Here is an 11,669-nt window from a genome sequence, read left to right on the forward strand (position 1 = left end):
TGTCACGCCATTTGCAAGAGGCGTGTTTCCACCGTTAATCAATGTACTATCCTCCCAGGTGTATACTGCCGAAAACCTATGACGAAACGTTAGTGGGTTCCTAAAGCGACGGCCCAGGCAGAAGCTCTCGATTGTTCATAAGGCACACAACGCCGTCTCGCCGGAAGATGCGCGCTACCTGAGTGTGAAAACCACCCGAACGATATTTCATACGAACGAGAAACTATTATTTCAGTAACATCTGACTTGGTTGTTCCTTGGCCTGTTAAGAGGAGTATCAAATTGTCTATCTAGGTTCAATCAAAAAGGTAGTCACTACGATGGTGAGTGTAATTGTATCTGCTCTACTGTGGATACTCTGAAAATACTAGTTGAAACCAATCTGAACCAGCTTTTAATCACAGCAGATGGATGTACAGCTCAAAGTGCAAACAATGAGACACATACCACCCTCTTCCCATAATCCTTTTATCGAGCTACCTCTTTGTCGTCCGTTATCGGATTGGAGCTTCACATTATCTCGTTAGGAAAGGAGTCAGGAGTGCAGGCACAACGTAGCAAATTATTTTTAATGATAAAAGCCACTGAAGCAACAAACGTGTCGAACTTCTCAAATGTTGTAGTTCACTCGCAGAGCACAACCAATTCCTTTTTAATACAGATAAATTAGAGTGTTCATTTGCTCACGTGGGGCCAACGGCCTTGCCGCAATGGTAACATCGGTTCCCGTCCGATCACCGAAGTTAAGCGCTGTCGGGCTGGGCTAGCACTTGGCTGGATGACCATCCGGTCTGCCGAGCGCTGTTGGCCAGCGGAGCGCACTCAGCCCTTGAGGCAAACTGAGGAGCTGTTTCATGGAGAAGTAGTGGCTCCGGTCTCGTAAACTGGCATACGGCTGGGAGAGCGGTGTGCTGACCACATGCCCCTCCATATCCGCATCCAGTGATGCCTTTGGGCTGAGGATGACAGGGCGGCCGGTGGGTACCATTCGGCCTTCGTAGCCTGCTCGGGTGGAGTTTAGTTTAGCTTATTTTCTCACCCGACGGAGCTCAGATTTCAGCGCCAAATTTGAAACAAAAGATCTGTTATCTGTAAAAAGAATATCTGTTGGCTGTTGCAGAGGGATTAATTTTCTTGACATAGTGCAATCTGGATACATTATGAAACAATACACATGGCGTGGATCTTTCGTGTCGACTACGAGCCACACGGCACAGATATCGCCAGTCTAGGGACCGGTCGGCCATCTACAAGCAGTCAGAAAAATAACTAGAGTAGTCCTGTCGTTGAGGCGACACGTAACTTTTATTGTATCTACTTTTGGAGAACTAGTGGAGACGGCCGAGAATTGTGTTTATGCTGCAGATCGGTCGTTTCTTTTTCCAAAAATATTACCATGTCTCATATGAGATGACCCTGACGAGATCTTTAGCTCGGTTAGAAACAATATTGGAGTTCAGTTCATTTGAATTGAATATTAAGGTTGGTAACATTAAGGAGCTCTTTCTTGGGCACTTAGTAATGTATTGTCTAATCCTTTATGTAATACACTCCTGGAAATGGAAAAAAGAACACATTGACACCGGTGTGTCAGACCCACCATACTTGCTCCGGACACTGCGAGAGGGCTGTACAAGCAATGATCACACGCACAGCACAGCGGACACACCAGGAACCGCGGTGTTGGCCGTCGAATGGCGCTAGCTGCGCAGCATTTGTGCACCGCCGCCGTCAGTGTCAGCCAGTTTGCCGTGGCATACGGAGCTCCATCGCAGTCTTTAACACTGGTAGCATGCCGCGACAGCGTGGACGTGAACCGTATGTGCAGTTGACGGACTTTGAGCGAGTGCGTATAGTGGGCATGCGGGAGGCCGGGTGGACGTACCGCCGAATTGCTCAACACGTGGGGCGTGAGGTCTCCACAGTACATCGATGTTGTCGCCAGTGGTCGGCGGAAGGTGCACGTGCCCGTCGACCTGGGACCGGACCGCAGCGACGCACGGATGCACGCCAAGACCGTAGGATCCTACGCAGTGCCGTAGGGGACTGCACCGCCACTTCCCAGCAAATTAGGGACACTGTTGCTCCTGGGGTATCGGCGAGGACCATCCGCAACCGTCTCCATGAAGCTGGTCTACAGTCCCGCACACCGTTAGGCCGTCTTCCGCTCACGCCCCAACATCGTGCAGCCCGCCTCCAGTGGTGTCGCGACAGGCGTGAATGGAGGGACGAATGGAGACGTGTCGTCTTCAGCCATGAGAGTCGCTTCTGCCTTGGTGCCAATGATGGTGGTATGCATGTTTGGCGCCTTGCAGGTGAGCGCCACAATCAGGACTGCATACGACCGAGGCACACAGGGCCAACACCCGGCATCATGGTGTGGGGAGCGATCTCCTACACTGGCCGTACACCTCTGGTGATCGTCGAGGGGACACTGAATAGTGCACGGTACATCCAAACCGTCATCGAACCCATCGTTCTACCATTCCTAGACCGGCAAGGGAACTTGCTGTTCCAACAGGACAATGCACGTCCGCATGTATCCCGTGCTACCCAACGTGCTCTAGAAGGTGTAAGTCAACTACCCTGGCCAGCAAGATCTCCGGATCTGTCCCCCACTGAGCATGTTTGGGACTGGATGAAGCGTCGTCTCACGCGGTCTGCACGTCCAGCACGAACGCTGGTCCAACTGAGGCGCCAGGTGGAAATGGCATGGCAAGCCGTTCCACAGGACTACATCCAGCATCTCTACGATCGTCTCCATGGGAGAATAGCAGCCTGCATTGCTGCGAAAGGTGGATATACACTGTACTAGTGCCGACATTGTGCATGCTCTGTTGCCTGTGTCTATGTGCCTGTGGTTCTGTCAGTGTGATCATGTGATGTATCTGACCCCAGGAATGTGTCAATAAAGTTTCCCCTTCCTGGGACAATGAATTCACGGTGTTCTTATTTCAATTTCCAGGAGTGTATTTATTTACAGTGAGGTAACAAAAGTCACGGGATATCTGGTTCAAATGGTTTAAATGGCTCTGAGCACTATGGGACTTAACTTCTGAGGTCATCAGTCCACTAGAACTTAGAACTACTTAAACCTAACTAACCTAAGGGCATCACACACATCCATGCCCGAGGCAGGATACGAACCTGCGATCGTAGTGGCTGCGCGGTTCCAGACAGTAACGCGTAGAACCGCTCGGCCACCGCGGCCGGCTTCACTGTCGGACGGAAGAATACTGGAGCGGGAACGACCGTCGGTTGGTCGTTAGGTCGGTCGCCTCATCGGGCAACGTGTTCAAAAATGGTTCAAACGGCTCTGAGCACTATGGGACTCAACATCTGAGGTCATCAGTCCCCTAGAACTTAGAACTACTTAAGCCTAACTAACCTAAGGACATCACACACATCCATGCCCGAGGCAGGATTCGAACCTGCGACCTTAGCGGGGAGACGTGTATTTGGTCTTTTGACCGTTTCTGGGTCATGTCAGTTGGCCATCTTGCCGGAATTGGATCGGTTCCTTCCTTTTACAGAGATGTCCGGTGGCCAATGGCCAAGGACTTGAGTGGTGACGACCTTGGTTGGTCAATCGGACGACGTATATTTGGTCGCAGACCGCTTCGGGTTCTCTGTATGTGTCGACTTGTCATTCGTCCCGATTGTTCCACAGTGATTGCTTTTACGTATTGTTCGAGTTCTTGTGGAAGTTTTTTCGTGGAACTGTGTCTAGTTTGTGTAATTTAGACTGAGCAGTTATGTTAATGCTGTCTGCGTACTGGAGTACGCAGTCGGTCGGTTGAGACACAGCAGCGAGAAAGTCTCCGCTGCGAGGGCATTATCGTAGTGTTCCGCAGTGTGTTTTTCCTCGCCGTGTTGACGCTGTAAGTTCCGCGTGTAGTTTGACAGCCTTTGGTGTTATCATATGTTTGAGTGGTTATTGTACCTTGACTGTATTTATACGCCAATTTTCAAGACGTAGTGCTGCTGGTATCTTCGTCCTCGCTGATTTTTCCGTTGTCGTGCTGTTGGTCGCGGGAGGGAATTGATAAGGTTGCTGGTCGGTCCTTCGGCCGTCCCTGGGTCGGGTTGGCATACTATTATTTAGTATTATACCTGGCTACCTGTCTCACCTAAACTTATGTTAGAGTTACCTCCTCAGGCCGACCATTGGAGCACTTCTGACAAGGGAACCTCCACATCGCACCCCTCTCAGATTTAGTTATAAGTTGGTACAGTGGATAGGCCTTGAAAAACTGAACACAGATCAATCGAGAAAACAGGAAGAAGTTGTGTGGAACTATGAAAAAAATAAGCAAAATATACAAACTGTGTAGTCCATGCGCAAGATAGGTAACATCAAGGAGAATGTATGCTCAAGAACGCCGTGGTCCCGTGGTTAGTGTGAGCAGCAGCGGAATGAGAGGTCTTTGGTTCAAGTTTTCCCTCGAGTGAAAAGTTTACTTTCTTTATTTTCGCGAAGTTATGATCGGTCCGTTCGTTCATTGACGTCTCTGTTCACTGTAATAAGTTTAGTATATGTGTTTTGCGACCGCACCGCAAAACCGTGCGATTAGTAGACGAAAGAACGTGCCTTTCCAATGGGAACCGAAAACATTTGATCGCAAGGTCATAGGTCAACCGATTCCCCCACAGGAAAACACGTCTGATATATTGTATACGACACTGGTGACGGCATGTGCGACACATGACAGGAATTTGTTGGCGACCCACCTAACTTATACACTTGGCGAATGCGTAAAATGATTCTTCTACCTTACCCGATTTAGGTTTTCTTGTGGATGTGATAATCACTCCCAAAAAAGTGATAACGGACAGATAATAATTGTCTGAAAATAAAAAATTAAATTTTTCACTCGAGGAAAGACTTGCACTAAGGCACTAAGGACCTTTCGTTCTGCAGCTGCTCGCGCTAACCACGGAACTAGTTTTTTTTTTTTTTTCATTTTTGATCGATTTCGTTCGTTGCATCTGCTCGGGGCGGACGTCGTAAGACATCCGTTTAAGTTCGTTGTTGATCGATTAACTCAGTTTTTTTATTACAGAGGGCAGCTAACCCTCTGACCAAAAACGCTGAGCTACCGTGCCAGCAGACTACTCAGATTGTATATTTTGCTTATTTTTTTCATAGTTCCACACAACTACTCCCTGTTTTCTCGATTGATCTGTGTTCACGTTTTCAAGACCTATCCACTGTGCCAACTTATAACTAAATCTGAGAGGAGTGCGACGGTGAGGTTCCCTTGTGAGCACCACTGTTCTGTTGTTTTAGATTGTAATTTTCTTTTAGTCTCAAGTACTGCGCGAGGCCTTCAGCCGTCTATTAATTAAAACCTTGAAGATTCTTGCATAAACTAATTTTTTTAAAGAAAAGGGGATTTTACCCACTGGAAATCCTTATTATTATTCAGGCCTTATGCCTTGAGTTGTTGTATGTTCAGTATGTGGCCTTCAGCCAAAGTCTACGTGAAATATTTTAAGATAAGGCCTTCAGCCGTTTTAAATTTAAATTTGAAAAAATCACCTGTTTTAAAACATAGAAAATATTTTTTTTCTCTGTCTGAAATTCTTGTCATCCAGGCCTTAAGCCTGGAGTTGTTCTATCTCCAGTCTGTGGCCTTCAGCCGAGTTTTAATGTAAAATTTTGTAACTAAGGCCGTCAGTCGTGTGTATTCCTCAAGGGAATTTTAATAACTTGTGTTCGGATCTTCAACTGTATTGTTTTTTAAATGCTTTTACGGGCATGTGTGATTAAGTGTTTTAGGAAAATTTAGTTTGTATGTTTTGTGCAACCGACAGTAACTGATTTTGGCCCCTTTCCACAACTATAACCTGATCCGCTCTGTCCTGCGAACCCAAATTTCAGTAGGAATAGTGGATACATGTAATTGCATGTAGGAGGCACAAGAAGTTAAGTTTCTTTTCTATTTGGAAATAAATTATTCAATTAATCTTAAAGTGTTATGTATAGATCAATTTGGAATACTTCCACTGCCCATCGCAACTTCTCTCCTCTCTCTTCTCTCCTCTGATACGATGGTGATTAACCTCTGCAATCAGACCTAGAGGATTGCGCGATGCTGATTGGCCGTTGTGTCAGCCATTAACATGTGGCATCATGCGGATGTGGTATGGAGCGGCATGGGGCAGCTCACCTCTCTCCCGACCGTTGTTGGGTTTTCCAAACTATGGAGCCCTCACGTCTCAGTCAAGAAGCTCCTCAATTGGCATTACGAGTCTGACTAGATCCCGTTCTAGTCCTTCTTCCTTATTCGTCCCTCTCCCAGGGTAAAATCCCTGATGGCACTGGGAACTGAAGCTCGGTCCTCCACATGGGAGTCAGCCACAGTGACACTTTGCTGTGGAAGCGGACTTTGAGGGTGACTCTGAATGTAAATTCTAACAAGACGAAACTAATCACACATCTGCGCGCACACATACACACACACACACACACACACACACACACACACACACACACACACACACACACACGTACGTCCACACACACACACACACACACACACACACACACACACACGTACGTCCTAGTAGCGTTTATTGTATATGCTGTCAGACACCAGCTGGTTATAATTGAAGCGTAGCTACTCACGGATGTGCAGTGTGGGCTGTAATTATAGTACGGTAACGAAACTTGGTAGAAACACTAACGCGTTAACGTGAAACCGATTTACTCTGAAAAATAAATTAGTTCCAGTTTTGGTCACCGGGTGAAAATCTGGCGCTATACACTGTTTGTATGACGGTGTGACATCCACGCTATCGTTTTACAAGCCATAACGTGAGTAAACAGTATGGCTATCGAGAAGAGAGGCTGTGCACAGTTAGTGAAACCGTTTTATGTGAACGGTGACAATTTCAGTGCTACATTGAGAAAGTATCGCCGAATAAAAGGTCTGACGAGAAGCCTGATGTCATTAAATGGTTTAAAGAAGATAATAATGAAAATCGAAAACACGGGCGAGTCTGGTGTGGCACCTGGAAGAGGAAGGCGTCCTATGCCGGTGGAAGTTATTGATGAGGTTTCTGTAGCTGTAACTGATTAGAGTGCTAGTGATCATGCAGTGTTACGAAAATTGTCCATCCCTTGGTCGACAGTACAGAAAGTTGTGCGGTCTATTTTACACTGGTACCAGTAAAAGACCCATACGATGAAGCAACTGAAACCTCATGATCCGCAGCCACGTTCTGAATTAGTTTTTCGGTTTCAAGCACAGATCGAAGTTGGTGATATGTAGTCGGGCGTTTTCCATGAGGTGACGTGGCAATTTTACACTACAGGGTGGAGCGAGTATACAGAACTGCCGAATTTTGGATACTGTTAAAGCGCTTGTTGTGCACGAAGAGGCATTGCACTCACCTTTTGTCATTGTGTGGCGTAAATTCACGAACACCTTATTTCTTAGTTCGTTCTTTGAAGAGAATATGCCCAGAGGGCCCGTCAGATGTATGTGACATCTGCACATTACCGAGACCTCCGGTACAGCAAGTGATTTCTGGTTTGGAAGAGATCATCTGTGTGGAAACCACTGTTTTCATGCAGGCTGGGGCAACATCTCGTGTCGCTCTTGCAGTGAAAGATCTGGTTAATGCAGCCTTCCGCGGAAGTGTTGTCTCCAGAGGTTTTCCAGATGCATAGCCTGCAAGATCACGTGATATGAATCCACGTGACTTTTGGCTCTGGGGATATCTAAAAGAACGCGCTTACCAGGAAGACGTTCGGTCTCCACCCGATCTGAACGCAAGTATACAGAAACATATTTCTCACATTCCACTGGAACTGCTCCGAGCAGCTGTTAATCAGATGTAGCATTTCATCTACGTCTCCAGTGTTTATACTGAACAAATTGTGCAAGTGGTGGTTAATAATGAAATCAATACTATGCCTTTCTCACTTGTTTGACTTTTTCTGCTCATTTCCCGTTCCTAAACTATTAAATATGGAAGCATTTCTATACGTATTTCTTGAATTTACAGCGCTAGATTTGCCCTTGGTGGCCAAAAATTAGAACTAATTTTTTTCAGTCTAAAGTGGTTCCGTCTTAACACATTAGAATACCAACCAAGTTTCGCAGTCATACGATAGCTACGGCCCACACTGGACTGTGAGTAGCTACACTTTAACTGTCCCCATCCGGTATTTTCAGTTGCCTTCCTACGACGTTACTTCCATCGCTGAAAAGCTTAACACAGTGTCAGAACAGTTCTGTATAACCTCGTCGAAGAAAAAAATACGTCTGTGATGCTAGTGACAGTTTCTTTCATTTTGGTTTTAGTCACGGAACCACTTTTCGCCAAGAAACAGAAGTGCACGAGGAGGTGAAAAACTGGCTGACAAGTCACGGCTGTAGAAAGGATGAGGAATTTTTTCCTCTTCCAAAAGCCGTGATTAATGGCTGTGCTGCAACAGCGGTATGCGATTGTGGACTAACGTGAATTAATAAGCAGGGCGCGTTATTTGGGGGGACACAGTTATTGTAGAATGTCGCAAGTCACATTTCTGTTGGACATAAGATTTATTCGCAACACGACTTGGGAATTTGTATTTTACGAATTATAATAAGCCTCAGATTCTAATTACTAGACAGATAAACACGTGGATTGATCTTTAATCCCAGGAGCTGAGAGACACCCAATATCTCGTGCCTAGTACTGATCACCTTGAGCATTGCATTTGACCAGGAAGTCTAGTGCAGCATCCAAGTGTTTCATTTCCTGTTCTGCTCTCAGAATTACGGGTGCCCAACGAGTGCACATTCTTCTATATTTCAATGTTAATTTCTTTCATTTCACTTACAACTGCTTGTGAAGTTTTAGGGAAAAAAAAACATCGACCGTTCTACAAACCGTAGCATTTGACGCACGCCAGTTCAGTTATTCATCATGAGGATTCGCACATCTTGAATTAAACATGACCACTCAGTTAGAGACGAATGTTTCACGGGTTACCACTTTCCCAAAACCTTAAGAAATATGCTGGCCAAAGTCAGCCGCTGCCATTTTTTCGCATTAAAGAAATGAATCGTTTCTGAAATCTCTAATGAGATGCAAATTTCAACCGTGTTTAGTTTAATGCAGCCACGAATCAGCGCGCTTAGTCAACTCACAAATAAGTAGAAACAACATAAGTTCTCATCCTAGAAAAGACCATCTGGATGGTCTGCACATGGAATCACAGCTGCAACACAGTATAACCAAGATTCATTTATAGAACCAACTTATTTTCCGAAATCTGTCTTACATGAGGCTAATATTTTCGACAATTTTTATGCTCCTCATCGGAGTTTTGCATGGGACTTCAGAATTAGATTTTATAGTTAAGAAATTACGAAAAGTGCTTCAAAATGAATATACGGGTTTTAAGGTTTTGTAGCACATATTACATTCACCTTACAGTTGTAAATAATACACCAAATGAAAGAGAAACACAAACAGTTTTTCTTACCGTTATTCAATGTGAACACCAATCACACCGAGTCGACAGGCGAGTTGTTCTACAGTCGGATAGATCGTCGGAGACACATACACACGAATGCGTCAGATTAGGTGAGAACGTGAAGGTCCTGCATAAAATACTGTGTCAACCGGCCCATTCGGATACAACGTCGTTGAACCAGTCGCGTACTGAGTTACGCCAGTGAGGCGGCGCACCGCCTTGCTTCCAAATAAAGATGTGTTGTTCAGCTTCTTCCCATTGAGGAACGGGCAGTATCTGTAGCACATCAAGGTAAGAAACATCAATTACAGTTGATTCATCGAAAAAGAAAGGCCCATAAACTTTCCGGGGCTAAGCGTGAAAGACTCTCACTCGTTCTACACGTTTTTCAGTCTCTCTTTGTCATTCCATATTCTTCCCATTGCACACAGGTATACAAACAAAACTGTTTGAGTTGATCTTTCATTTGGCGTATTATTTACAATTGTAAGTTGAACGTAATAAATACTACAATGCCTTAAAACCGGTACCTTCATTTTGAAACATCCTGTATTAAGGATACACAGTGTGTGATGGAACTAGCATTGCAAATCGCAGTGTAAAAACAGCTACAGCTACAAGGTGGCACAAAATAAGTGTTAGAAAGTTTCTATCTTGTGTGTCGTAATAAGGGATGATATATTCTTGTTATCATATTTATGATATACCAGACAAACTGAAATTTAATGAAGATAGTTTTGAGAATGGTTTCCTTCTGCAGCAATGAGTTCTTAGGGCCTTGAACTGAATTCCGTCGTGACTTTCTGAAGAACATCGTTTTCGGCTGCACGAATCTCTTTGCAAATTGCAGTAAGACCATCATGGTATGCTGCAGGAACTCCGTCCAACAGGTAACCCCATAAGAAACAATCATATTGGTTGAGGTCGTGACTATAAGGGCGTCATTCCACACCATGTCCAATGGACGCCAACTGTCCAGCGTGACGATCTGATGTCTGAATGTCGCCTGAAGAATATGTAAGTTGTTTGTAATATGGTGCGGACTTTCTCCAGACTGTTGGAACCAGTAGTTTCTGAGCATTTGACTGCATCGTGCAGCAGATACAAATTTACGTTCCAAGAGTTGTCTATATTTGTCTTCTGTGACAGGTTCCTCAATAGAAAGGGGCCCAGTAATTCATTGTGCACTGATTGTGTACAAAACAGTGGTTTTTTGTGGATGAAGAGGAGCAGCAGTCTAAACGTGTGGGTTCACAGTATTGCTGTTCCAGTATTAGTGCTTCCATTCTGAACTATGAACTGAACGGCATACGATTCGACCACAATGGACAAACGCTTCCTAACACATATTTTGCGCCACCTTGTAAATTCTAGTTACATTAAAAAATTAATTCTAAAATGAAAATAACAATGCCCTTGGGAAACTGTCGTGTTCATTCAAATACCGCCATCAGTGAGAGAACATCTAACCTATCACCACTCGTCCAAGATCTTTGGTGTGATATAACGTCAAGATGAAGACAAAGATTTATTGACAAGAACAGTTACCCCGATGAAATTGTAAAAGATGTGTAAGGAAGCAATTTATTCCGAATCTCTCCACCTTGCAGTGAAATAAGCGATCTAGTAGTGTGTCCTGCCGTTTGGCCGGGAGGACTGAAGTTCTTTTTTTTTTCTTTTTTTCCAGAACAGGTGACGCTGTGGCTGCTATGGCAGCCTACTGTCCTCGGATGCGGTTTCGTTATGCGTACTCCATATGAATCTGAAGAAATAATACTAAATTTTATTTGAACTTCTTCATACTCGATATAAAACTTGTACTGATAATACAACAATACTCTAAAAATCTCAAGTCACTGCCTGTAATACTTCCATAGATAAACAGTTTTACCTAAAAACGACAATGACTTTTCTGGTACTAAAAAAGGCTTAATGTATTCGGTTTCAATCTTAGGTGGATCTATGAGTAAAAAGATTCATTTCATAGTATTTGTTGCTCTAGAATTTTCTTTGCTTTCGTCACAATAATTTGCTGTAATCACTTTAAAAATTGTTAGCCAGTTAGATTTTGGAGAGTGTGAGGGAGTAAGTAGAGGATATACATAAAGTGTGGACGTTTTATTTCATTAAAAACTATGTAAGATGTATGCATGGGAAAGTTCTTGTGCAATCGTGATTCTTGTGGCGTATATAA

General features: G+C 44.5%; 1 pseudogene; it reads left to right on the forward strand.

Annotated features, from left to right (window-relative positions):
- Positions 1-692: 692 nt before the first annotated feature.
- On the forward strand, positions 693-810 carry LOC126279197 (5S ribosomal RNA; annotated as a pseudogene).
- Positions 811-11,669: the final 10,859 nt, after the last annotated feature.

Source organism: Schistocerca gregaria, chromosome 6 (assembly GCF_023897955.1).
Source record: "Schistocerca gregaria isolate iqSchGreg1 chromosome 6, iqSchGreg1.2, whole genome shotgun sequence".
In the NCBI taxonomy this organism is placed as follows: Eukaryota; Metazoa; Arthropoda; class Insecta; order Orthoptera; family Acrididae; genus Schistocerca; species Schistocerca gregaria.